At 38.4% G+C, this 23,242-nt stretch overlaps 1 long non-coding RNA gene across 2 annotated transcripts; it reads right to left on the reverse strand.

Annotated features, from left to right (window-relative positions):
* Window positions 1–249: 249 nt before the first annotated feature.
* On the reverse strand, window positions 250–8,377 carry LOC105470134 (uncharacterized). 2 transcript variants are annotated; one of them, XR_011608571.1, is made up of 3 exons: window positions 7,059–8,377; window positions 2,808–2,860; window positions 250–423 (listed from the first exon to the last, which is right to left on the reverse strand). It is a non-coding gene; the product is annotated as an uncharacterized lncRNA (long non-coding RNA). The 2 variants fall into 2 exon arrangements; XR_011608570.1 differs by having other exon boundaries at window positions 2,776–2,860.
* Between the last annotated feature and the right edge of the window lie 14,865 nt (window positions 8,378–23,242).

Genomic DNA, 23,242 nt, shown 5'->3' on the forward strand with positions numbered 1-23,242 from the left:
CAACTAAATAAGCTGACCTCCCATTTGTTTAGATAACAATTTCTAAAATTTCTCCAGGAGCAAGTAATTCGGGTGGTAAGCTCAACATGTTGCCGAGGTCTTCGCAGCAGCATTAACCATCTGGACTGTGAAAGAATCGGTCCAATTTGAGGTAAGGAGCAAAGGCTCTATGATGCAATTTGTCACCCCACGTCACTTGCAATCCAGACTGTCTCTGCGCTGGCTCCTGGATGAAGCAGAAAAGCAGATGGGGCTCAGAGTGGTAAGACGGGGCCCGAGATCTCTTGCTGCTTCTCTCAGTGGTGTTCATTTCATTCTTATTTTATCAGAGAATGGGTCTCTGTGACAGGACTCTTCACTCCAATCCACATTCTGAACTCCCTGACTCAGGGTGCTGATCCAGGCTGGGAGCTGCAGACAGGCCTTAACATGAAGGGAGAGGTGGAGATGTGAGAAACTGGCCCAGAGGCTGCTGAGCACTTGAGAAAAATTGGAGCCATGTCCTTCACGGTCAAGTAGGAATAAGATAAACAGTCCTGGCAGAGGCAGTGGGCACTAAGAGGAAACTAGGTATAGACAATGGGTTTGGAACCAAAGAGCGAGTAGATTTAGACTGGAGTGTGGAAGGCAGACTCTATAGTGATTCCCCAGTCTCAGGGGCATCTGTGGGAAAGGAGATGATTACCATAATCAAGAATTTTAGTGACAAGATCATGATTAATGTAAATGAGACTTCTTAAAACCCAACTTTTTGGCCCTTTCACACCTGCTCCTATACCTATGCTGTTGACCATGGCTGGAGATAAACATCCAACAATGCTTATTGGCCTAACTTCAAGTTCATGATCACTAACAAGGGTCCCCTAGAGTAGTCTGGAAATCGTGTTCCATCCCCTAGTTCATTCACTCTCTTACAACACTCTAGACAACAAGTTTACCTCTCTCTCCTCAAACCTCTTTCATTCTGATTCTAGATGGTGACTTTGATTCGATTTCACTGAGAAAACAGAAGCAATCAGAAGGATGTCCCCCCGGTTCCCATCATCACAGTTTCCCACCTACTTGCATTTGTGCCCAGATATTTTGACTTGTCTCCATTTCAATGGATGAAACTATGATGCTCTTCTCAGAGAGAAACCCCCCACCAAAGTGTCAGAACCCATTTCTTTTCCTTTGCTAAAGATATCACCCCAGGAATATCCCCTGCCTTGCCTGTGTATTCCTCTATTCTCTCTCTGTTGGATTAGTCTCATCAGCATACAGACATACTAAATTTCTCCCACATCCTAATCCAATTACCACCCATTTTTCTTTTTTAAAAAATCTAGACATGCTTTTTACATATCTCTCTTTGTTACATGGCTATAAATAGTATCACTATGTGGATGATATCTAAATTTATCTATCTTTTGAACTCCAGACTCATATATATCCAGCTACTTACCCAACATCTCAAGTTGGGCATTCCATGGAAATTTTAGATTCAGTGTTTCAAAACTAAACTCTTGATATTTCCATTAAATGCACTACTTCTGAAGTCTTCTCTAATCAGTAAATGGGAAACTCCATCCTTCCAACTTACCTCCTGTCTAAAATCCCCCATTCAAAATTGATCAGTAAATCCTATTGTTCCTACCTTCAAAATATATTCAGAATATGTCTTCAGCTACCAACATGGTTCAAACAGTGGTCATCATCTCTTCTGGCTAACTACAATTTTCTCTTACCTGGCCTCACTGCTTCTACCTTTGCCCCAAATAGTAAACATTACTGGTCCTCAGTGAAATTTAATTTTCCATTTCTCCTGGGAGAACTGTATTTTCTGGGTCTTCTGATTATTTGTTGGCAATGGATTGTGAGTAGAAGAAAAAGTCCCGGCCTGGTGAGTGGCTCACGCCTATAATCCCAGCACTTTGGGAGGCCGAGGCGGGCAGATCATGAGGTCAGGAATTTGAGACCAGCCTGTCCAACATGATGAAACCCCGTCTCTACTAAAAATACAGAAATTAGCTGGGCTTGGTGGTGTGTGCCTGTAGTCCCAGCTACTTGTGAGGCTGAGGCAGGAGAATCGCTTTGAGATGGAGGTTGCAGTGAGCCAAGATCGGGCCTCTGCACTCCAGCCTGGGCGACAGAGGAAGACTCTGTCTCAAAAAAAGAAGAAGAAGAAGGAAGAAGGAAGAAGGAGACCCCTATGGATCTTCCAGTTCAGTTTCCCCTTGTCAATGAATATGCCAACTGAGTGTTGAAATAGTAGAGCCACAACTAGAGGCCACCTGGGTCACTGAGTCACCATGCAGGGATGCTCTGTCTAGAGGGTCACTGGACTTAACATTTATTTAGAAAGAATGTAAATCAAATCAAGGCTTCCTATGTGACTTAAAGTAAAAATCATGGTCCTTAGGCCCTGTCAAATTTCAGGCCCTATCAAATTTTTACTGTGACCTCCCTGCCCTTTTCTCCTAAGTATTTTATTTTCTTAGGAGTGATTATAAATGGTATTGCGTGTTTAAGTTTCTGCATGTTTACTGTTAGGATATTGAAATATAATTAATTTTTGTGTGTTGATCTTAAAATCTTCTACTCAAGTACTAACCAGGACAGACCCTCCTTAGCCTCTGAGATCAGACAAGATCAGGCATGCTTAGGGTGATACGGCCATCAACACTGCCCTTATCTCCTTTTACTCTCCCCTTGGTTTACTCTGCTTCTGGCATACCTGCCTGGGTTAATCTTAGGACACTGTGCACATTTCTGCCTCAGGGCTTTTGCACTTACTGTTTGTTTTGCATGTGGTGTTTTCAAGATACCTGTATGGCTTGCTTTCTCATCTTCCTTAGGTCTTTTCAGAAGGGATACCATCCTGGAATGGCAAACAATCTATTTAAAATCTGCCTACCCTTGGAATTCTCCAACCTTTTTTTGTGCTTTAGTTTTCTCTTTAGTATGTATCACCATCTGTCATATTACACATTTTACTTTTTAATTTATAGTCTGTCTTCCCAAATTAGAACTTCATCACTGCAATGATATTTATCTCTCTCTTTTTTCTCCACAAATCTATCATCAGTGACTAAGACAGTGCCTGATACATAGTAGGCAAACAATAAATACTTGTGGCATAAATGAATGAATGAATGAATGAATGAATGAAATTATTTTTCTCCTGTTGCAAACTCTGAAGATGGTAAATGCTTATTTATGTGCTAAGAATGGAATGTGTATAACATAATTTCAGAAATTCACAACCTGGACTACCTGTAATATAAAGGCAATATGCAAAGAGTTACCAATGAGAATCAGATCACACATGTAGTAAACCAAAGAGTGCAAAACATAAATGCTTAACTACTTACAATGAAAATGAACAGCAGTAGGCAAGGACTTAATTTTTTTTCTATAATTGAATCTATTCATTTTAATAAAATACATACAATGAAATCTGGAAAGGATATTACACAGCCCATTAGTATGTAATAATAGATGCATAGAATGTATTGAACGATAAATAGAGTAGGGAACATTATGGAGATTATATTTGTGGTGTGTATATTTAAGGGGGTGGGCAATAAGTGATTATGAATGTCCACTGAATGTCACTCACTTCCAGTTATGTTATTTGCTATTTACACAGGATTATTTTAATATTCACAGTTTAATTAGGAAAGTTCAAGACTTTAATGTGAAAAATGACTAAAGTTCTTGGAAATATAACATAATGCCTAAAGCATAAGGTTTTATTAAATAAAGAGTTTTCACACACACACACATATATATATGTACATTCTTAAAAGTGTTTAATGAAGTTAGAGCAATGTGCTAAAGGGTGGCAGTGGCATATGAGCAGGCTGCTTAGAAGTAACCATTGGGAAAGGCTTGCTTGAACATTTTTCTTGGGTTTTATTTGGGTTCCAAGCTGAGTGGAAACTGTGCACTTGGGTTGCATGGAAAATCAGACTAGACAGCACAAGTGTCTTCTGCATAGGACATAGACTAGATTTTTGTAGCCCACCAGCCCAGAATCTACTTCTGACCAGCACTGTCCTTATATTCTGGGACCAATTTTCAGAGACCAGATGGATTTTTCAGTTGTTAAGGATTTTGAAAGAAAAGTATGCCCTTGGAACTTTTGAAGTATGAGCTATTTGCTAGCCAAAAAAGGCAATATGTATTTTTTTTACAGAATTAAGGTGCAAGCCAATGTGGGAGCAGTAGAACACCTGGGTTCTAGACTTTGCTCTGCAGTAAACAAAAATGACAGCAGTTTTATAAGCACTTTTTCTTTTTCTTTCTTTCTTTTTTTTTTTTTTAACAAAACAGGATGCAATGGCTATTCTGACTAATGCTGGGGATTTTGTGAGGTCAAAATAAGATAATGAATATGAAGGGTTGTAAACCAATCTGTAGAAAAATTCAGAAGGATGATATGTATTATTTACAGTTGAAGATCCCATTGATCCAGCTACCTCCCAGAATGGGCTTTTCCATTAAACCTAGACAGAGCCTGGTTGTCTTTACTCCGTACACAACAATTTGTGTGATAATTTAGGGAGAATGCTAGAGATTGTTTAGGATGTGATTATAATATTCAACAACATCCTTTGAGTTTAGGACAGATAGGATTTTCAAGAAAAAATGAAATCTTAAGATGTGTCTATTTATATTAACAAATTGATCATTTTATCTTTTGCTTCATTTTGTTTTGTTTCTAATTACGGTTAATTGCTGACCAATCAATATGATCTACTATCATTCAGGTATGTTTGAATACCCCAAATTGTGTTGCTCACAGACACTATCAATTAAAATCATTTTTACACTTAAGGAAAATTTAAAGTAAAATTATAATTGGGAAACACCTACCCAATGAGAAAAACTACAACCTCCAATATGTTACATAAAAATATTCAAGAGAAGAGTTGCTGAAATTTGGAACTTACACTATTTCACCGACTTTAGTGTAAAATTTAGATAATTAGAGGGAAGTTTCTCTGTAGGGAATTTGTGTCTAGCCATGGCAATATATATATTTTTATCTGAAGTCTTTAGAAGAGAGGCAAATAAAAATTATATTCTTAACAGCAAGAAAAATGATTTAAATTATCTTTCCCCATTTTCCCCATTTGTTCTTTAGCCTGGCATAACTTTTATTCCCTTCCTTCACTTTCTGCCTTTCTAGATCTAATTTTTTTTGTGCAGAAAGCTTTTTTCCTTTTCTAATGTATACATGTCAGACTTTCCTTAGTTTCTTTCTATTCTCCTTAGATCCCTGGAACAACAGGTTCAAGAGCAGAGTCAAACTTACAGAGAAACTACAAGGATAGCAGAAGTTACTCCATTCCTTAGACAATGGCTCTTTTACAACTGGAAGTCTATGAATAGAAACAGATTTTTTTTTAAAGAGATGCTGAAAACCTGAGAATTTTGCATTAGATCCTCATAACTGTCCTCTTTACCTGCGCGTGTTCTTTACCTGCAAACTGACCTTGCACATAATCTGAGCCTCAAACTGTTGTTCATTCATCTGGATAAATATTCATACTGTGCGAATGATGGCTGCCAACCTGCAGGAGCACCCTCCCTTCCTTCAAGAATCATCTCTTGGCAACTACAGACACTGGGGACTACTAGACAGGGGAGGTAGGGAGGGGAATAAGGGTTGAAAAACTGACTGTTGGGTACTGTGCTCACTAGGATGGATTATACCCCAAAACCCAGCATCATGCAACTTACTCATGTAACAAACATAAACATGTACCCCCTGAATCTAAAATAAAGTTGACATTATTAAAACAATTTTTTTTAATACTTAAACAATTTTCTGAATAAATAAATTCAATGATTTTGAGAAAGTTAACAACAACAACAACCACAAGAATCATCCTTGACCAACTATTTTTAAAGCTAGATGAATTTTAGTTGACCTTTCCTCCTAACCTTAAACAAAATGATGCCTTCTTTCCTCATATTAGAACATTCTTTTAGAGGCTTCTTGTGGCTGATATTTTTGAACATAGGTCTATGTTAGTGGTGCATTGGTTGATTTTATTTCCTGTGCTTATCTAAACACAGTGGGAGCCACAGAAGTAATTCCATGATGAATGCCGTAGGCTGGATAATGGCCCCCAAGGATAAGGAGGTCCTTATCCTGGGAACTTGTGAACGGCAAAAATGATTTTGCATATGTGGAAATATAAAGGATTTTGAGATGGGGCAATTTTGTTGGGTTATCGGTGTGGGCCCAAATATAGTAACAGGAGTCCTTATGCAAAAGAGGCAGAGAGAGAATTTACACTGAAGAGGAGACCATGTGACCATGGAGGCAATGACAATATCTCTTAAAACATCCTTTCCTAGCCATGACCACTGCCAACTCTTATGTTCAGCAACTTCCAATTAGTGCTCTTGAGTCACTATGATTTTTCTTCCCTTGTGACTCTATGATCAGACCCTTCTCTGTTCAGTCTCTTCTGCCAACAGCTGCTAGTTCACTCTTAAAATGTTGCCTGCATCACACAAGTCCCTGTTGAAATCCACAGTGGCTCCCCACTGCCAAAGACTGGAGTGATGCAATCACAAGCCAAGAAATGCTGCCAGCCACCAAAAACTGGAAAAAGCTAGGAACAGATTCTCCCCTACAGTCTACAAAAGGAGTGCAGCCCTCCTGACACCTTGATTTTGGCCCAGTAAAACAGATTTTGAACTTCTAACCTCGAGAACTGTAAGAATAAATGTACAGTATGTTAAGACATCAAGTTTGTGGTTATCTATTGCAGCAGCCATATGAAACTAATTTGTACAAAGTCCTATTAGATGGCAAACTATGTATTTAGGAGACTGGATATTTAAGAAACTGACTACATAGCTAGGGGTGTTCCTTATCACTCCCACACATTTCTATTTCTTTTCACATTTACTTAGGTACACTTATTTATTTGTCTCTAAGAGATGAAAGCAATAAATTGCTTTTCATATTCTGAAGAACCTGGTCTAAAAAATGTTCTTACATATAAAATACCTAGGCCCACCACAAAAGGAGAAAGTGATATATTACTAATCACCAGCATCCATCCACTTGAAGCCAGGCAGAGCCACGTGGCTTGCTTTTCTTAGTGGAACATAACAGGAAGTCTCATGTCCCTTTTATGCAGAAGCTGTAGACACAGTGTGTTTCCCCTTCTCTCTTCTTTCTGCAGCAGCTATCAGCAGTGACCCTGAGTGAGGCTGTTAAGGAAGAGCAGATACCAGCTGACCACCATGGACAAGTAGTGTATGTGGGCAACAGAACAACAAAAAAACACTTTGGTGTTTTATGCATAGGAGATCTGGGGACTCTGTTACTATGGCACAATTTATACCATCTCAACTGATTTGCAGAAATAGCCTTTCCTGTCCCCAAATCACTTCCCTAGTTAATTCTAGAAACTTCTCATTTTTATTTTCAACTGAAAGATGTCTTGTCAACTTTTCCTTCATAATATCTCTCAAAACATCCTTTTCTAGTGACCTGGTTTGGCTGTGTCCCTACCCAAATCTAATCTCCAATTGTAATCTGAATTGTAATCCCCACGTGTTGAAGGAGGGACCGGGTAGAAGGCGATTGGATCTGGGGGGCAGTTTCCCCCATGCTGTGCTCGTGATAGTGACTGAGTTCTCATGAGATCTGGTTGTTTGATAAGTATCTGGAGCTTCCCCCTTTCTCTCGCCTGCCACCACTGTGGGATATTTCTTGCTTCCCCTTCACCTTCTGCCACCATCATGAGTTTCCTGAGGCCTTCTCAGCCATTTGGAACTGTGAGTCAATTAAACCTCTTTTGTTTATAAATTATTCCAGTCTCAGGTAATATCTTTATAGCAGTGTGAAAACGGACTAATACACCTGGTTGTGTTGTTCAGCAACTTCTCATTAGTGCTCTTTAGCCACTGAGATGATTCTTTCCTTGCAACCCTATGTTCAAAGCCTTCTCTGTTCAGTCTTTCCTGCCAACATCTGCCAGATCACTCTTCAGAAATGTTGCCTGCATCACGTAAGTCCCTGTTGAGATCCACAATGGCTCCCCACTGCCAGCAGAGTAAATACTCCATTCTCACCCTTCCGTCGAGTAGTTGTAGGTTTCGGTTTCAATTTTATCATCCTCTGCACCGTATCATTTCTTCTCTACATCACCCAGGCAAGTCTCCTCCCCATCAATGAACTGTGTCACATGCCTTTAGTTTTTAGTTCTGTCTTTTGAACATTTATCTTGTTGTGTTTAATCCTAATGATTGAACGTCACCTAGTGCTGTAATATTTTAAATTTCATTTGAAATATTAGGTAAAGGTTTTCTAGTTAAACAGTTGATTTTTCTCTTTCCTTTTCTTTCTTTCTCTCTCTCTCTCTTTCTTTCTTTCTTTCTTTCTTTCTTTCTTTCTTTCTTTCTTTCTTTCTTTCTTTCTTTCTTTCTTTCTTTCTTTCTTTCTTTCTCTCTTTCCTTTCTTTCTCTCCTTCCTTCCTTCCTTCCTTCCTTCCTTCCTTCCTTCCTTCCTTCCTTCCTTCCTTCCTTCCTTCCTTCCTTCCTTCCTTCCTTCCTTTCTTTCTTTCTTTCTTTCTTTCTTTCTTTCTTTCTTTCTTTCTTTCTTTCTTTCTTTCTTTTCTTTCTTTCTTTCTTTCTTTCCTTTCTTCCTGGGTGAAAAAAGAAAGAGAGCTGGTCTGCAGATCAAACTCTTTCTGGACTTAGAGCCATTTATCAGCCTTATATGCAAATGGCCCTTTCATTTCATGTAATCACAGTGCATATAGATATAATTGATCAGAACTGCCACAAATTATCTCTATGCTTAATTTATTCCTAATCTAGTTCTCTATTTATGCATCTAAATGACAAATACTAAACACAGAAAAAAAATTGTGTTCATTAAATTGAAATATGATTTGTTATATACCTTGTGAAGTTTAGTGGCCTTTAGCTAGAGTCTATTTTTGATTGAACAAAGGGCTTAATTATTATAACCAACACCCTTTTAGCATTATCTTCCCTTTGAAATATGGCAGTTAAAAATTTCAGTCCAAGCAATTACTTATTTGTTAAAAAACAGGCTACCTTTGAGGCTTGCATTAAAGATGATAAAAATTAGCCATCTAAAACCATTTCAATTTTATGAAAAATAAAACTGAGTGCAATGTTTCAGCTTGAAAGCTCAGATGATCTTTAGGGGAAATTAGTGATGTTGCTAATAGTGGTTTCAATTTATAATACACTAGAAGGAGGCAATCAAAGAGGCAAAAACAAGATAAATAATCCTTAAAATGGAACAATTAAATAAAGATCAGTTGTGACAAAATTATAAGATAACATTCCCAGACTTGGAAAGGCAATGTCTTTCTTTTTATTAATTAAAGACAATCTATATTTTACAATATGTAACCATTTACCAGGCAAGGGTGTGTTTTCTGCTGACATAAAATGAATGCATTTCTAGACTTCTTTTCAACAGGGAAGGTGGCTAAGGTGATAATTTCTCATTTCTCTAGGTATAACTTTGATAAACTCCAGGCTCTCGATCGTTTTCTTTTTGAAATTAAACTACATATATAAACCATGTGCATCAAAGCTCAGGCTAGTGCAATATATATTTTTTTCATTTGGTACAGATATTAAAATACCTGTTTATTTACACATATAGCTGAGTGTAAATATGAAATGATAAAATGTCACATAGAGTTCTCTCTGTGTAGTTATATTCCTCTCCATAATACTCATGCCTGTATTTTAAACATTATGAAATGAATATTATATTTTGTGAATTTAACAGATGTTGAATGTGTTGCTGTTACCTCATTTACATATACAGATTAGAATGTTTTACTTTGTTATGCGGTAGCTTGATCCCTTAATTTTGATAATCTCAAACTGTTTTTATTAGATTTACAAGAAAAAATAGTTATTTCATCAAAAAATTCATTGACATAATATGCATCTATTCATACATAGAATAAAATTTAAGTATATATATATTACTGTATTCCCTGTCCCGTTATAAAGAGTCAGAATGTTAATGTTAGAGCTTTCTTGATTCACATTGCTTAAAATTCATGCAAAAGGGTATAAATACTGGTTTTGCACTTTTGTTTAGCATTTTCATGCATATTTATTCCCACATAAGTAAATATTTCTCACTTTCAAATTCCTTTTCTTCTTTCTGAGAAATAAACAGGCCAGGAAATCAAACTGTAAGCAAAATAAATTCCTAGACTCTGCTGCATTTACTTTATTGGGGGATGAAGTGTGGCTTTTTAGTATTACCCTTCTCTTCCCGGGATATAATGGCCATGAGGGAAACAATGAGGGCTTCCCTTGCAACACTGGGCTCCAGATGGTCTTCAGTGCATTCTTTGGATACCGGCTCCCCAGGAGCCCTCTCCCAACCCAGCCCAGTGGTGTCCCTCCCTGGCTGTTTCTCTTATAGGGTGTCTTGATGATGTATATTTTTGCCTCTTGCATTCCTGTTTCTCAGCCCCAAGGTGTTTCTGTTCTTCAGAGATCCCCAAATCTTTCAGGTAGAGGGAAAATTTCTAAGACCAGAGTCCTCTTAACAGTCACTGCCACTAAAAGTATAAAAGGAAGCTGGACTAGAATGGGAGCACACACTAGCATGAACACTACATTTTAGTGCTGTTGCTTCACTCACTGATAAAACATGGCCCAGTGCATGTTTCAGTGTGGGCAGAAGGTTGTCTGCCAGAGAAATGACTTGTACTCCACATGCATGAAACTCCCAAGGACATCAGTAATTTGTCTTCATCAAGACAATGAAAAGACAGCATAGTGTAGAGTGAAGCTTTTAAGGAGTAACTGATCTCAGTTCCACAACTTGGGTGCTATGCGGCTTTCGCAAACTCACTAATGTCTTTCAACCACCTGGCATTTACACTGAAAGATAGTTTTTAGGATCAAATTTGTTATTTTTAAGTGTTTGCTAGGGTATGTAGCACATTATAGGTATTCAATAAATTATATTTGTGTATTTACACTCATACACACAAATTTGTATAAGATTTTATAAATCTAAAGACTGATATTCCCCAAACTATATTCTATTGAAAGCCGTTTTCAACAATTTACCCGAGAAAAATTACTTCCACTATTGGGAAAATAGTATACTTCATTGGGGGATAAAACTGAGGTTGAAAGAGACTACTAACTAAATTACAACCTATAATTAATGAATGGCAGAGCTGAAATTTACAGTCTAGGGCAGGGGATGCAAACTGCTATCTGCCAGCAAAATCCAGCCAGCTGTCTGTTTTATAAATAAAGTTTTATTGGAACACATACCCATTCATTATTATCATCTATGGCTGGCTCCATGATACAATGGCAGACCCCGGTAATTGATACAGAGACAAAATGAACTGAAAGCTTAAATTATTTGCTATCTGACTTTTAAAGGAAAAGCTTGCTGACCCTTGGTCTAGAATAGACTGGAATAGGAATGAGGTATGGTGAGCAGACATTGGAATAAGCCCTACCACCGCCAATTTTCAGTGAGACCTCAAGTAATTCACCTGTTCTGGACTTCAGCTTCTCACGTATACAAACCCCAACCCTGTATTTCAACTTGATTAACCACTGTGGTGCATATTTAGCTGCATATTTAAATGCTCAGTAGGCATCTGAATATTATGTCCTTAGGAGCAAAACTTTGCGATGAATTGAAGTGGTTATAATAATTCGTTTTGAGTTTCTGCCTTACCATTCACTTCTACATATATTTTATTGCGGGCTTATATCTTGAAAGTTCTCTTGGGCACCACTATTATGTTTGTGATGTCCCAAGTATTACTATTCTTCATCCTGAGACTCTATTAAGATTGAGCTGCCAGCCTTCTTTATCTGTTTGCAGTTTTCTCTGGAGACTCCATATCAACAATGGCACAGTGTGATCAGAACGATGCATTATCACAAAGTCAAATCAATCTAAGGCAAATGAAGAGTGAAAGAGATTGATAGACTCAAGACTTATACCACATGATAACCTGGTGATTTGCAGTTTCCATTTAAATGGGAAGAATCCTCGAGATCGGAAAACTCTGTGCACCCTTGTGATCATTTTGCTGTGGAAAATATTTACTGTTCTGCCTTTGGCCTCTTTTCTGGACAAATGGGATTGCATGTTACATATCTGATTTAAGATTATTTCAAATTCTCTGAATTTAGGGCTGCCTCCCCTTCCTTCGCAATTCATTATAAATAAATTTGCACAAAATCAAGGGCAGGTGCAAATTGATTTATGTCATTTGTTTCTTTGAGATAAAGTAAAACTGCTCCTCTTTCATAGAACTTTAGATAAAAGACACCTGTTTCTGATGACTTTTGCCTGGCTGCCAAATTGCAAAAGAAAAGTTGAGTTCCAGCATCATCATTTACCAACAGTGTGATCTCAGCCAAATTACTGAGTTCCTCTCAATTTCCTTATATGTGAGATGGAGATTTAAAAAATACACTAGTAACTTTCTCATATGCTTATTCTGAGAATTAAGTGCAAAAATGCATGTAAAGTGCTTAGCACAATGTCTGGCAAAGAATAAGCACCCAATATATCTCAGACCATGACATGCTTTCTCAATTCTTTAGGATTTGATATTGCTGCAATGACCAAAGTAATTTCTTTTTTCATGTAAAATTTACCTGGGAGAAGGGACTGAACAGTGTATCTTTGGTTGATATAAAAAGATTGGAAAGATAGGACTTTATTTATTTTTTCAACCAACAAAATCCAGATTGAAATTACCTCCGTCATCTTTGCCATTACAGTGATAGATATTTGCCTTATGCATGAATACCTGAAAAAGTCAAGTGTAGAGTATCAGAAAATTTATTGTTGTACATAATTTATCAAGAATTTTCAAAATCCTTTTAAAAACCAGAGTTTCTTCATCTGCGGTTCCATAGACTAGCTTTCTGGGGATCCATAAAACCCCTGAAATTTTATGGAGCATTCTCTGTTTACGTTCATTTTCTAGAGAGAAGTTTCATAGCTTTAATGAGATTCTTGCTGTGGTCTTTGATCTGTAGATCAAAGGCAAAATTCTTAGCAGGATCCAGAGGCCCAAGAAACTTTAGAATTTTGTGAGTATATAACCATGGCTAAGAACTTCTTACTTTACAATAGTTTACTTTTTTTTTTTTTTTCAGGCAAAGCTAATGAAAAAGCACTATGCAATGTGTAAAAGGTAACGAAACTTCTTAATAAGATAAATAATTACATATTTGTGGCACTGATGGGCCAGCTAAGTATGTTCAGGTGACACTTCCGTGGAGGGAAAACGAATTCATTATAATTTAAAAGCACTTTACAATAGATGCATAACAAACGAGGTAATAAAACATAATCAGTAGAAGCCTTTTAGCTGATATTGAATTCTAAAGAAAAAAACTACTTGTACTTTTTTTTTTTTTTTTTTTTTTTTGACACGGAGTCTCGCTTTGCTCACTTTGTCACCAGGCTGGAGTGCAGTGGCACGATCTTAGCTCAATGCAACCTCCGCCTCCCAGATTCAGGTGATTCTCCTGCCTCAGCCACCTGAATACCTGGGACTACAGGCACATGCCACCATGCCCAGGTAATTTTTGTATTTCTAGTAGAGACAGGGTTTCACCATGTTGGCCAGGATGGTCTCGATCTCTTGACCTCATGATCTGCCCACCTTGGCCTCCCAAAGTGATGGGATTACAGGTGTGAGCCACCGCACCCGGCCTACTTATACTATTTGATTGTGTATTCTATTCAGTTAACCATTGCGACTTTCACTGAGAGGCACCTGGAATTCTAAATCCTCAACATTTTGCTCACGTGTCCATTACTTTTAGCTGGGCTTACCACATGCATATAGCCTGACGTGAAGGAGTTTCTTCTTTTCTGTCCTGAACAATGCTCCACGCTTATCATGGGTGATGGTGGGAGGGTGGATGGCAAAGCGGGGCTGGAGGATTTCATCGAAAGATTTGACCTCCAGCTCCACCTCCACCCAGCCCCTGCTCTGTAGCCCTGGAAAGATGTTTGGAGAGCAGCCGCCATCCTTTCCTTGAATACCTACTGTCATGTATGTCTTCCCCAGACCAAACCCTCTATAATGGAAATATACAAAGTTATTTTCTTAAGCTGCAGTAACTCTCAAAAAAGCAATAGAATATGAAAGAGAACAAAGGCTGTCACTGAATCTAATCTATTCATACTCTTAACCAAAGAAGGGAAGGGTTTGTTTATGGCTTCGGTTTTCCAAAAAGAGACCTTTCCAAATGTCCCCTCTCCGCGGCCCTCTTTCATGTCTCTCAGTTGAAAGACCCCATACCCCTTTTACAAAACTCCTTGATGCCCCACAGGGGGAAATTCCTCCCTTTTGGTCCCTTGTGTCCTGCAAAGTTGAGTGTCAGATGTGAAGGCTTCAATCCTGTATGTGACAGTGAACCTGGGTGCTCCAATTCCAGTTCAATCTTCCTAGCAGAAAGTCATGCAGTTGATTGCCTCATTAGTTTTCCTAAAAAATAAGCACATCTTGTCATATTTCCATTTATTTTCTCATCATATGAAGAAAGGGTAGAATTATTTCTTTTGACCTTGCCCCTAGCAAACAATATCACCATTTTTTTGTGTGAATAGTATGGGTGGATATTTTTTCCAGTTTCCTGTCACAAAAAGGTCTGTTCTCTAAGATCTAGAAATGTTTGAAAGACAATAACTATTGCTGTCATAATTTATGTGGGAACAAATGGAAGCATTATTAATACTGGTTATTTACTTAACTAGTCCCAGAAGTCCAGAGACAGAACTTATTCTAAAACTACCTGACAATATTTTCTACTAAACCTGTATTTGAAGGCATAAGAGATATTATTTATTTCACTAAGAATTATTTTTAAAAATTCAGAACTCTTGGAAGTAAATGCTTTACAGTTTTAAATTTTAATTTTTAGGAATTTAATAAAGAAACAAAATAATAATGTACCAGGAAGAACAGTAGTTTTGGAATCAAACAGACTTGGAATTAGTTCTGGCTGAATAAAGGAGATGCTGAGACCTCGGTAAGATTATGTAACCTCTCCAGTGGCTTGGTGAACCCCAGCTACCAAGCTGATGATATCTAGTCAGAGAATATTAAAAGAAGTAACTGCTGAAAGTCTCAATCACACAATGTTTGTGGAATAAATGTCAATTCATTCAATATATTTTTTACTTTTGTGGGAAGTGTAGGATCCAGCCCTCTGTTATTGCTGGTGTGGCTATAAGGTTATGGTCAATGATACATGGTAGAAGTGATGTGTGCCACTCCTAGGCCTTGCCATTAAAAGGATTGTGAGGGCACTCACCTGGTCCTTTCTCCACATCCTGCTGGCTGGGAGATAAGACCTAGAGTAGCCAACTGGGGCACACAACGGGGGGCCAGGGCGAGGAAGGCCTGGACCCTTGCCTGAATGGACTGTTGTGTGACAGATAGATGAACTGCCATCAGTTTAAGTTGCTGTCTTTCCTTTTCTTTTCTTCCCCTTTCCTTCTTCTCCCTTTCCTTTTCCTTTCCCTGTTCTCCCTCTCTCCTTCCATCCCTCTCTCCCTTCCTTCCTTTCTTTCTTCCCTCTCTCCCTCCTCTCCTTTTCTTTCTCTCTGTTTCTTTTTCTTTCTTTCTCTCTCTCTCTCTTTCTTTCTTTCTTTCTTTCTTTCTTTCTTTCTTTCTTTCTTTCTTTCTTTCTTTCTTTCTTTCTTTCTTTCTTTCCTTCCTTCCTTCCTTCCTTCCTTCCTTCCTTCCTTCCTTCCTTCCTTCCTTCCTTCCCTCTGGTTCTTTTTCTTTCTTTCTCCTTCCTTCCTTCCTTCCTTCCTTCCTTCCTTCCTTCCTTCCTTCCTTCCTTCCTTCCTTCCTTCTCTCTTTCTTTCTCTTTCTTCTTTCTTTCTCTCCCTCCTTCCTCCCTTCCTTCCTTCCTTCCTTCCTTCCTTCCTTCCTTCCTTCCTTCCTTCCTTCCTTCCTTCCTCCCTTCCTTCCTTCCTTCCTTCCCTAGACACTGGAGATAAAGATATTTTTCAAGAAAGCATTCCATTCTTCCATATCTCATTATTTAGTTGAAAAGATTGAAGCACAAATTTAAAATTTCTTTTGTGTGTATGTGGACACAGGGACAAGGAGAAAGGAACAATTAATTCTGCCTTGGAGGGTCATGAAAAACTACAGAGAAGTGGCAGCACTGGAACTTATCTTTGGAGGGGGTTTGCTGGGTTGAATGAGTGGCAGTGGAAGTGACGTTCCAAGCAGAGACAACCCCACCAGCAAAGACACAGCTTTGAAGCAGCTTCACATTTTGGTACCTGGAGTGCGGGGTTGTGGTTGGTAGGAGATAAATGAAAAAGACAGGTTGAGGATTCAGTAAGAACTGCTGAATTCCATTCTAAGACATTGTACATTGTCCTGTTGGCGTTACATCATAAGTAGGCTGGTTTGTAGAATATTGTTGACATAACGAAGGCCAAGCCTGAGATAGTGGCAGTAGAATAAAAAGGAGGGAACAGAAGTCAAATGGTTTCTGAGATAAAACTAGAAGTTTATCCATGGGGTGAGGGAGTAACAGCTGAAAGAATCAAGGATTCCTCTTAAGTCCTTGTCGGGGAAACTGTGTGAATAGTCATATCATAAAATCCGAAATGAAAGAGCAGGAAAGAATTTTAGGGTTGGGTACTGTGTGAATCTATCTGCATACAGCTCTAAAAGCCCTGACTCTGGCCCATGGTACACACTCAATATATATTTATTGACCTTGGCCCTGAAGGTTAGTCTAGGCCTGTCCTGTGAGTGCCACATGGATTCAGACACAACACAGAGCGAAACTCACAGCCTGCCTTTCTACTTCCTCACTGGGTATTTTTCAGACATCTTCACCAATCACTTGCACCAGCCAGCTTTGTACCATGGTGCTCTATAACTCTCATAAAAAGCGAGAAAATAAGCCCAGCATTATAGAGAGAAACAAAAAATCAACAGCTGTAATAAACATTCACACTCAGGTCCAAAATCAGCATAAAAATCTAAGAAAAACCTTTTGCCTAAATTTGCCATGATCCAATCCAATGAAAACAAACAAGAAACAAACTGGCCCTGAATGCTGAATCTGATATTCAGGACAGCAGACGCTTCACAAGAATTGCAGATAAAAGGCCCAAGATTGAATTTCTTGAGGTCAGACTTCAGCACATTTTACTGCCTGTGGCTGAGAAGGGAACAATTAGAAAACAGGCAGTCACGACAGGATGTTTTCCCTACTGCCTCCCATAATCACAAATGCACACAAACCACAACAGCAAAAAGCCTGCACAAAATACTTCATAATTTCTTTTCATTATTCAATTGCCACTCTGCAATGTGCAAAGCTCTTTTGCAAGACAAGGTCTCATTTAATCCTCACAAAGATCTGAGAGCTAAGAGTTGTTAACATAATCATTTTCTAGACAGTGAACTAAAACTCAAAGGTTAAGCTTGTCCAAGATCTCACATACACACTTGGCAACAAGGTCCCTAGTAAGCAGAGACAATGTGTTCCTATGAGGGTAGGGACAATGTATTTCATTCTCATGCCTGAGCACCTGGTATAATATCTGGCACACAACAGACAGGAGAAATCAATGGGTAAAAAATGAGTTAAGTAATGGAAAAAAAAAAGGACTGTTCCCAAATGTACTTTTACCACATGATACTACTTCTTAAAAGAGAATGCAGTGTATTTAGTCAGAATGTTAACTTTGGACATCTTATAATGCTCAAGAAAAAAAAGAAAGACCTTTTTCATCTGTGGACGCCTTCACATTATCCTACCAAGGTCACATTTTCCCTTTCCACATCACTCAGTGCTTTTGGGTTTTATATTAGCTTTGTGCTGAAAATTGAAATTGGAATATTAGAACTCAGTTGGGGAGCGCACTAATTTAATTAAATATTAAAAGCCAGCTGGTTTTATGTTATGTGGGCAAATGAGAGAATTAATGATTTGGTACACTTTCTTGTTCCTGTCAAGCTACAAGAACATGAAGAATAGCTCATTCATACCCAGTTACAAAAGGTGAGATTGAAAAATTAGGTCTGCCTTATTAAAGTGTTTCCATCTATAGTCTTTTGAGAATAGGGTAACTTACTTATTTATAAAATGCTTCAGAAGGTACTAGCTCCTGGGCCAATGGGAAAGGACCTGAGAGGACTCAAGAGACATCTTGAGTAAAGCCTCACCTGGGAAAAGGAATCCACTTTAGCATCCCGAAGTGTTATCTTTTTGTGCAAGAGGTTGGGAGTCAGTTGGGTGCCTGCGGCTGTCAAATGACTGTAAGCTCATCAGCTCCTTTAAGACTTAAAGAATATCTTAGAAACGCAGAGTGTGAAATGAGGTAATAAGAGTGACATGTGAATAGTAGAAATGATTTTTAGTCCTCACCAGTCATGCATTGTACTCAGAGTTCCCAGGTTTCTTGGTCCTCAGGCTTCCCAGATTTCTTGGTCCTATGAGTACACACACAGTATCTATACAAGGCAATATATTAAAAAAGCAAGAGTTCTCTATTTACCCCAAGGCTGAATGCTCAACTTTCTGATGAGTGTTCTCAGTTTGTTAGAAGATTTATGATTGCCTTTCTTATTCCAGATCTTTTCTATTTTCTTTTTCTTTTTTTTTTTTTTTTTGAGACAGAGTTTCGCTCTGTCGCCCAGGCTGGAGTGCAGTGGCCAGATCTCAGCTCACTGCAAGCTCCACCTCCCGGGTTTATGCCATTCTCCTTCCTCAGCCTCCCGAGTAGCTGGGACCACAGGTGCCCACCACCATGCCCGGCTAGGTTTTTGTATATTTTTAGTAAAGACGGGGTTTCACCGTGTTAGCCAGGATGGTCTTGATCTCCTGACCTCGTGATCTGCCCATCTCGCCCTCCCGAAGTGCTGGGATTACAGGCTTGAGCCACCGCGCCCAGCCTGATCTTTTCTGTTTTCCTCCTACTTTCTATTCCATTCCTCCTGTCCCCTTTTACACTAGAAAACTGAGGCTAGGTTGTATGTTGAAGGGGAAGATGCTGTGGAACTCTGAGCAGGTCACCTAACTTCTGTGTTTCTAAGGTTTCTTCTATGACATAAGGGAGTCAAACATAATAATAAATAAATTTTTATTCTTACTTTGTGCCTTCACAGAACTGTGCAGAATTGTCATAAATAACTATCATTTTGTGACAATTCTGCAATCCATACTGGGCTCAAGTGAGTAGTGCTTCAGCTAGTCCTTCAGTGTGAATTCCTGTGGCTGCATTCAGTTGTGAGCCATCTGGGGTGAGGCTTAGCTAGGACAGTAGAGCAGCTGGGACTCTCTCTTCCTGTAATCTCAGGGCCTCTGCTCCACATGGCCCCTCCATGTGTTCCATGCACACGATCTCTTAAGCGGAGTGGCTGGACATCTTATGAAGTGGCTCAAGACTCCTAAGACTGCAAAAGCAGAGGCTACCTGTGCCAGGCCCTCTTAAGGCTTAGGCCCAGAATTTGAGCCTCACGTCTGCTGTGTTCTCTTGGTTAAAGCAAGCCTCAGTTCCTCCCAGATTCAAGGGGAAGAAGCTATTCAAGGCTGTGAATGTGGAAAGTGTGGTTAATTATGGGCCATCAGTGTAACTGACTACCTCGGTAAACTTAGAAAACATCTGCTAGTTTAGTACCTAGACCTTCTGCATGCGGTGCTCTCTACTTCTAAAATCGTATTTTAAACAGTTACATTTTTTAAAATGATGTGCACTGACAAGGTTATATTATTTTGCCCAGAGGTTGTGTCACAGTATTTTCTTTCATGAAAATGCCTTTTCTATACTTTCTCACATTGCTATGGTCTTGTTGGTTTGCCTAAAAATGACTGGTCACTTGACTATTTTAGATGCGTGAAATTTTGGGTAATTTAGAGTAAACTTTTTCAACTACATATCTTATGGTATTATTTCTCATGCTTCCCCACTTTCTCCAGGATCAAGCATGTAATTGTTGAGATGCCTTTCTCTTTTTTTCCAACTTTTATTTTGGATTATGGAGTACATGTGGGGGTTTGTCACGTGAGTATATTGAGTGATCCTGAGGTTTGGGGTACGAATGGTCCCATCACCCAGGTAGCAAGCATAGTGCCAATAGTTAATTTTTCAACTCTTGCCCCCCTTCCTCCCTCCCCTCTCTAGTAGGCTCCAGTGTCTATTGTTCACATCTTTGTATCCATGAGGACCCAGTGTTTGGCTCCCACTTACAGGTGAGCACATGTGGTGTTTGGTTTTCTGTTTCTGTGTTAGTTTGTTCAGGATAACGGCCTCCAGCTTCATTCATGTTGCTGCAAAGGAGATAATTTCAGGATTTTTTAAATGACTGTATAGTATTCCACAGTATATATGTACCAGATTTTCTTTATCTAATCCATGCTAATGGTCATCTAGGTTGATTGCATGTTTTTGCTATTGTGATTAGTGTTGCAATGAACATGCAAGTGCATGTGTCTTTTGGCAGAACAATTTATTTTCTTTTGGATATATACTATACCCAGTAATGGAATTGATGGGTCAAATGGTGGTTCTGCTTTAAGTTCTTTGAGAAATCTCCAAACTAATTTTTGCAGTGGCTGAACTAATTTACATTTCCACCAATAGTGCACAAACATTTCATTTTCTCCACAGCCTCACTTAGCATCTGTTTTTTTTCTGACTTTTTAATAATATCCATTGTTACTGGTGTGAGATGGTACTCATTGTGGTTTTGATTTGCATTATTTGCATTTCTCAGATGATCAGTGATGTTGAGCATTTTTTTGTATGCCTTTTGGCAGTACGTCATTTTTTTTTTTGAGAAGTGTCTGTTCATGTCCTTTGCCCACTTTTTAAAGGGGTTGTTTTTTATATGTTGAATTATTAAGTTTCTTACAGATCCTGGATAGTAGCCCTTTGTCAGATGCATAGTTTGTGAATATTTTCTCCCATTCTGTAGTTTGTCAGTTTACTCTGCTGATAGTTTCCTTTCTGTGCGGAAGCTCTTTTGTTGAATTAAGTCCTACTTGTCCATTTTTGTTTTTGTTGCGATTACTTTTGAGGACTTAGGCATAAATTATTTTCCAAGGCTGATGTCCAGAATGGGGTTTCCTAGGTTTTCTTCTAGATTTTTATTGTTTGAGGTCTTACATTTAAGCCTTTAATCCAGCCTGAGTTAATTTTTGTGTGTGATGAAAGTTAGGGGTCCAGTTTTATTCTTTTGAATATGACTAGCCAGCTATCTCAGCACCATTTATTGAACGGGAAGTCCTTTTTCCATTGCTTATTTTTTTCAACTTTGCTGAAGATCAGATAGTTGTATGTGTGTGGCTTTATTTCAGGGTTCTCTATTCTGTTCAACTGGTCTATGTGTCTGTTTTTGTACCAGCACCATGCTGTTTTGGTTACTGTCGCCTTGTAGTATAGTTTGAAGTCAAGTAATATGATACCTCCAGCTTTGTTCTTTTTGCTTAGGATTGCTTTGACTATTGAGGCTCTTTTTTGGTTCCATTTAGAATTTTATAATAGTTTTTTTCTAATTCTGTGAAAAATGATATTAGTAGTTTGATAGGAATAGTGTTGAATCTGTAGATTGCTTTGGGCAGCATGACCATTTTAACAATATTGCCTCTTGCAATCTGCAAACATGGAATATTTTTCTATTTGTTTTGAAAAGAAATATGATTTCTTTTGGCAGTATTTTTAGTTCTCCTTGTAATAATTATTCACCTCTTCGGTTAAATGTATTCCTAGGTATTTGATTTTCTGTATGGCAACTGCAAATGTAATTACATTCTTGATTTGCCTTGAATATGCTTTCATGCTTGCCCTTGTTTTTTTTAATTTTAATTTTGGACTTGCTGAACTCCTTTATTAGTTAAAATGCTTTGGGCTGTAAATATAAGAAAATCCATCCCACATCAGCTTACACAGGTGTTTTGGGTTGATCTGTGTCAACCCAAGTATTCTGCTGTATAGAAATGCTACTGGTTTTTGTTCATTGATTTTATATGCTGATACTTTACTGAAGTCATTTATAATTTCTGGGAGCCTTTTGATGGAGGCATTAGGAATTTTTAGGTATAGAATCATGCTGTCCATGAAGAGATAGATGACTTCTTTTCCTATTTAGGTGCCTTTTATTTCTTTTTCCTGTCTGATTGCTCTAGCTAGGACTTCCATTAAGATGGCTTATACCAGTAGCCATGACCTCCTCTGTCCTCCCCCATACACTTCTTTTGGCATGAATATTTTCTAATTATTTGTTAAGTTTGAGCTTAGACAAATCTTGTTGTAGGAAACTTCCCATGACTCACTCTAAACCAGATTATAGATGATATACATCTTATTTGTACCCATAGAATCCTAAATATCCTCTATTCTAGCACTTGCCACATTAAAATTTTCTATTTATTTTCTGTACCCTTCTCCTCCACCAAAATCTAGGCTCAGTGAGGACAGACACCATATTTGTTTTGTTTACTCTTATGTTTTTGGCTAGAGGAATGCCGTAACATGTTGAATGAGTGATGGAATAGATAAATCTCAAGGACTACAGCATTAAGGGCTTGGTGTTCTTCTTTTTTCTTTTTTTTTTAAACTTGAGTCTGCAATATAGAAATAATATTTTGTTTTCTTATTGACTTTAACTCCTTCTCACTCCTAAACCTCAAATTCTTCTTTTTCCATGCCAATAGTGTGAGTAGTAATGGATAGAAACCCTCCTAGGATTTTTGTGTTAAAAGAGTGTTTTAAATCTACAAGACTCTCTGATTGGTGGTTCTAGACAGTGTGGATAAAGACAGTGAAGAAAGCTGACAGAGCCCAAGGGTTATTGAGAAGGCAACTGGAGGCATCCACTGGGCAGGGAGTCTTCTCAGATCTCTTTATTTTATTCTGAAGGTACTTTCTTCATCTGCCTGTGTGTTGCTCTTTCCTACACTGCATCCTTTCCGGCTGACATGTATTCTTTGCTGTCATGGTTTCACAAGGCTATGGTAACCGTGAAGTCATTCACATACATTAATGGGTTCAAGAGAAGTGTTTCTGGTGGCCTTTGAGACCACTTACCAGATAGGGAAATTTATAGCATGGTAGTGGACATTATTATCTTCCCATGTATATTCATTTGCTAGGGCTCCTATAACAAAGTACCGAAAACTGAGTGGCTTACACAACACAAATGTATTGTTTCATAGTTCTGGAGGCTGGAAG

This window comes from Macaca nemestrina, chromosome 10 (genome assembly GCF_043159975.1).
Source record: "Macaca nemestrina isolate mMacNem1 chromosome 10, mMacNem.hap1, whole genome shotgun sequence".
Classification (NCBI taxonomy): Eukaryota; Metazoa; Chordata; class Mammalia; order Primates; family Cercopithecidae; genus Macaca; species Macaca nemestrina.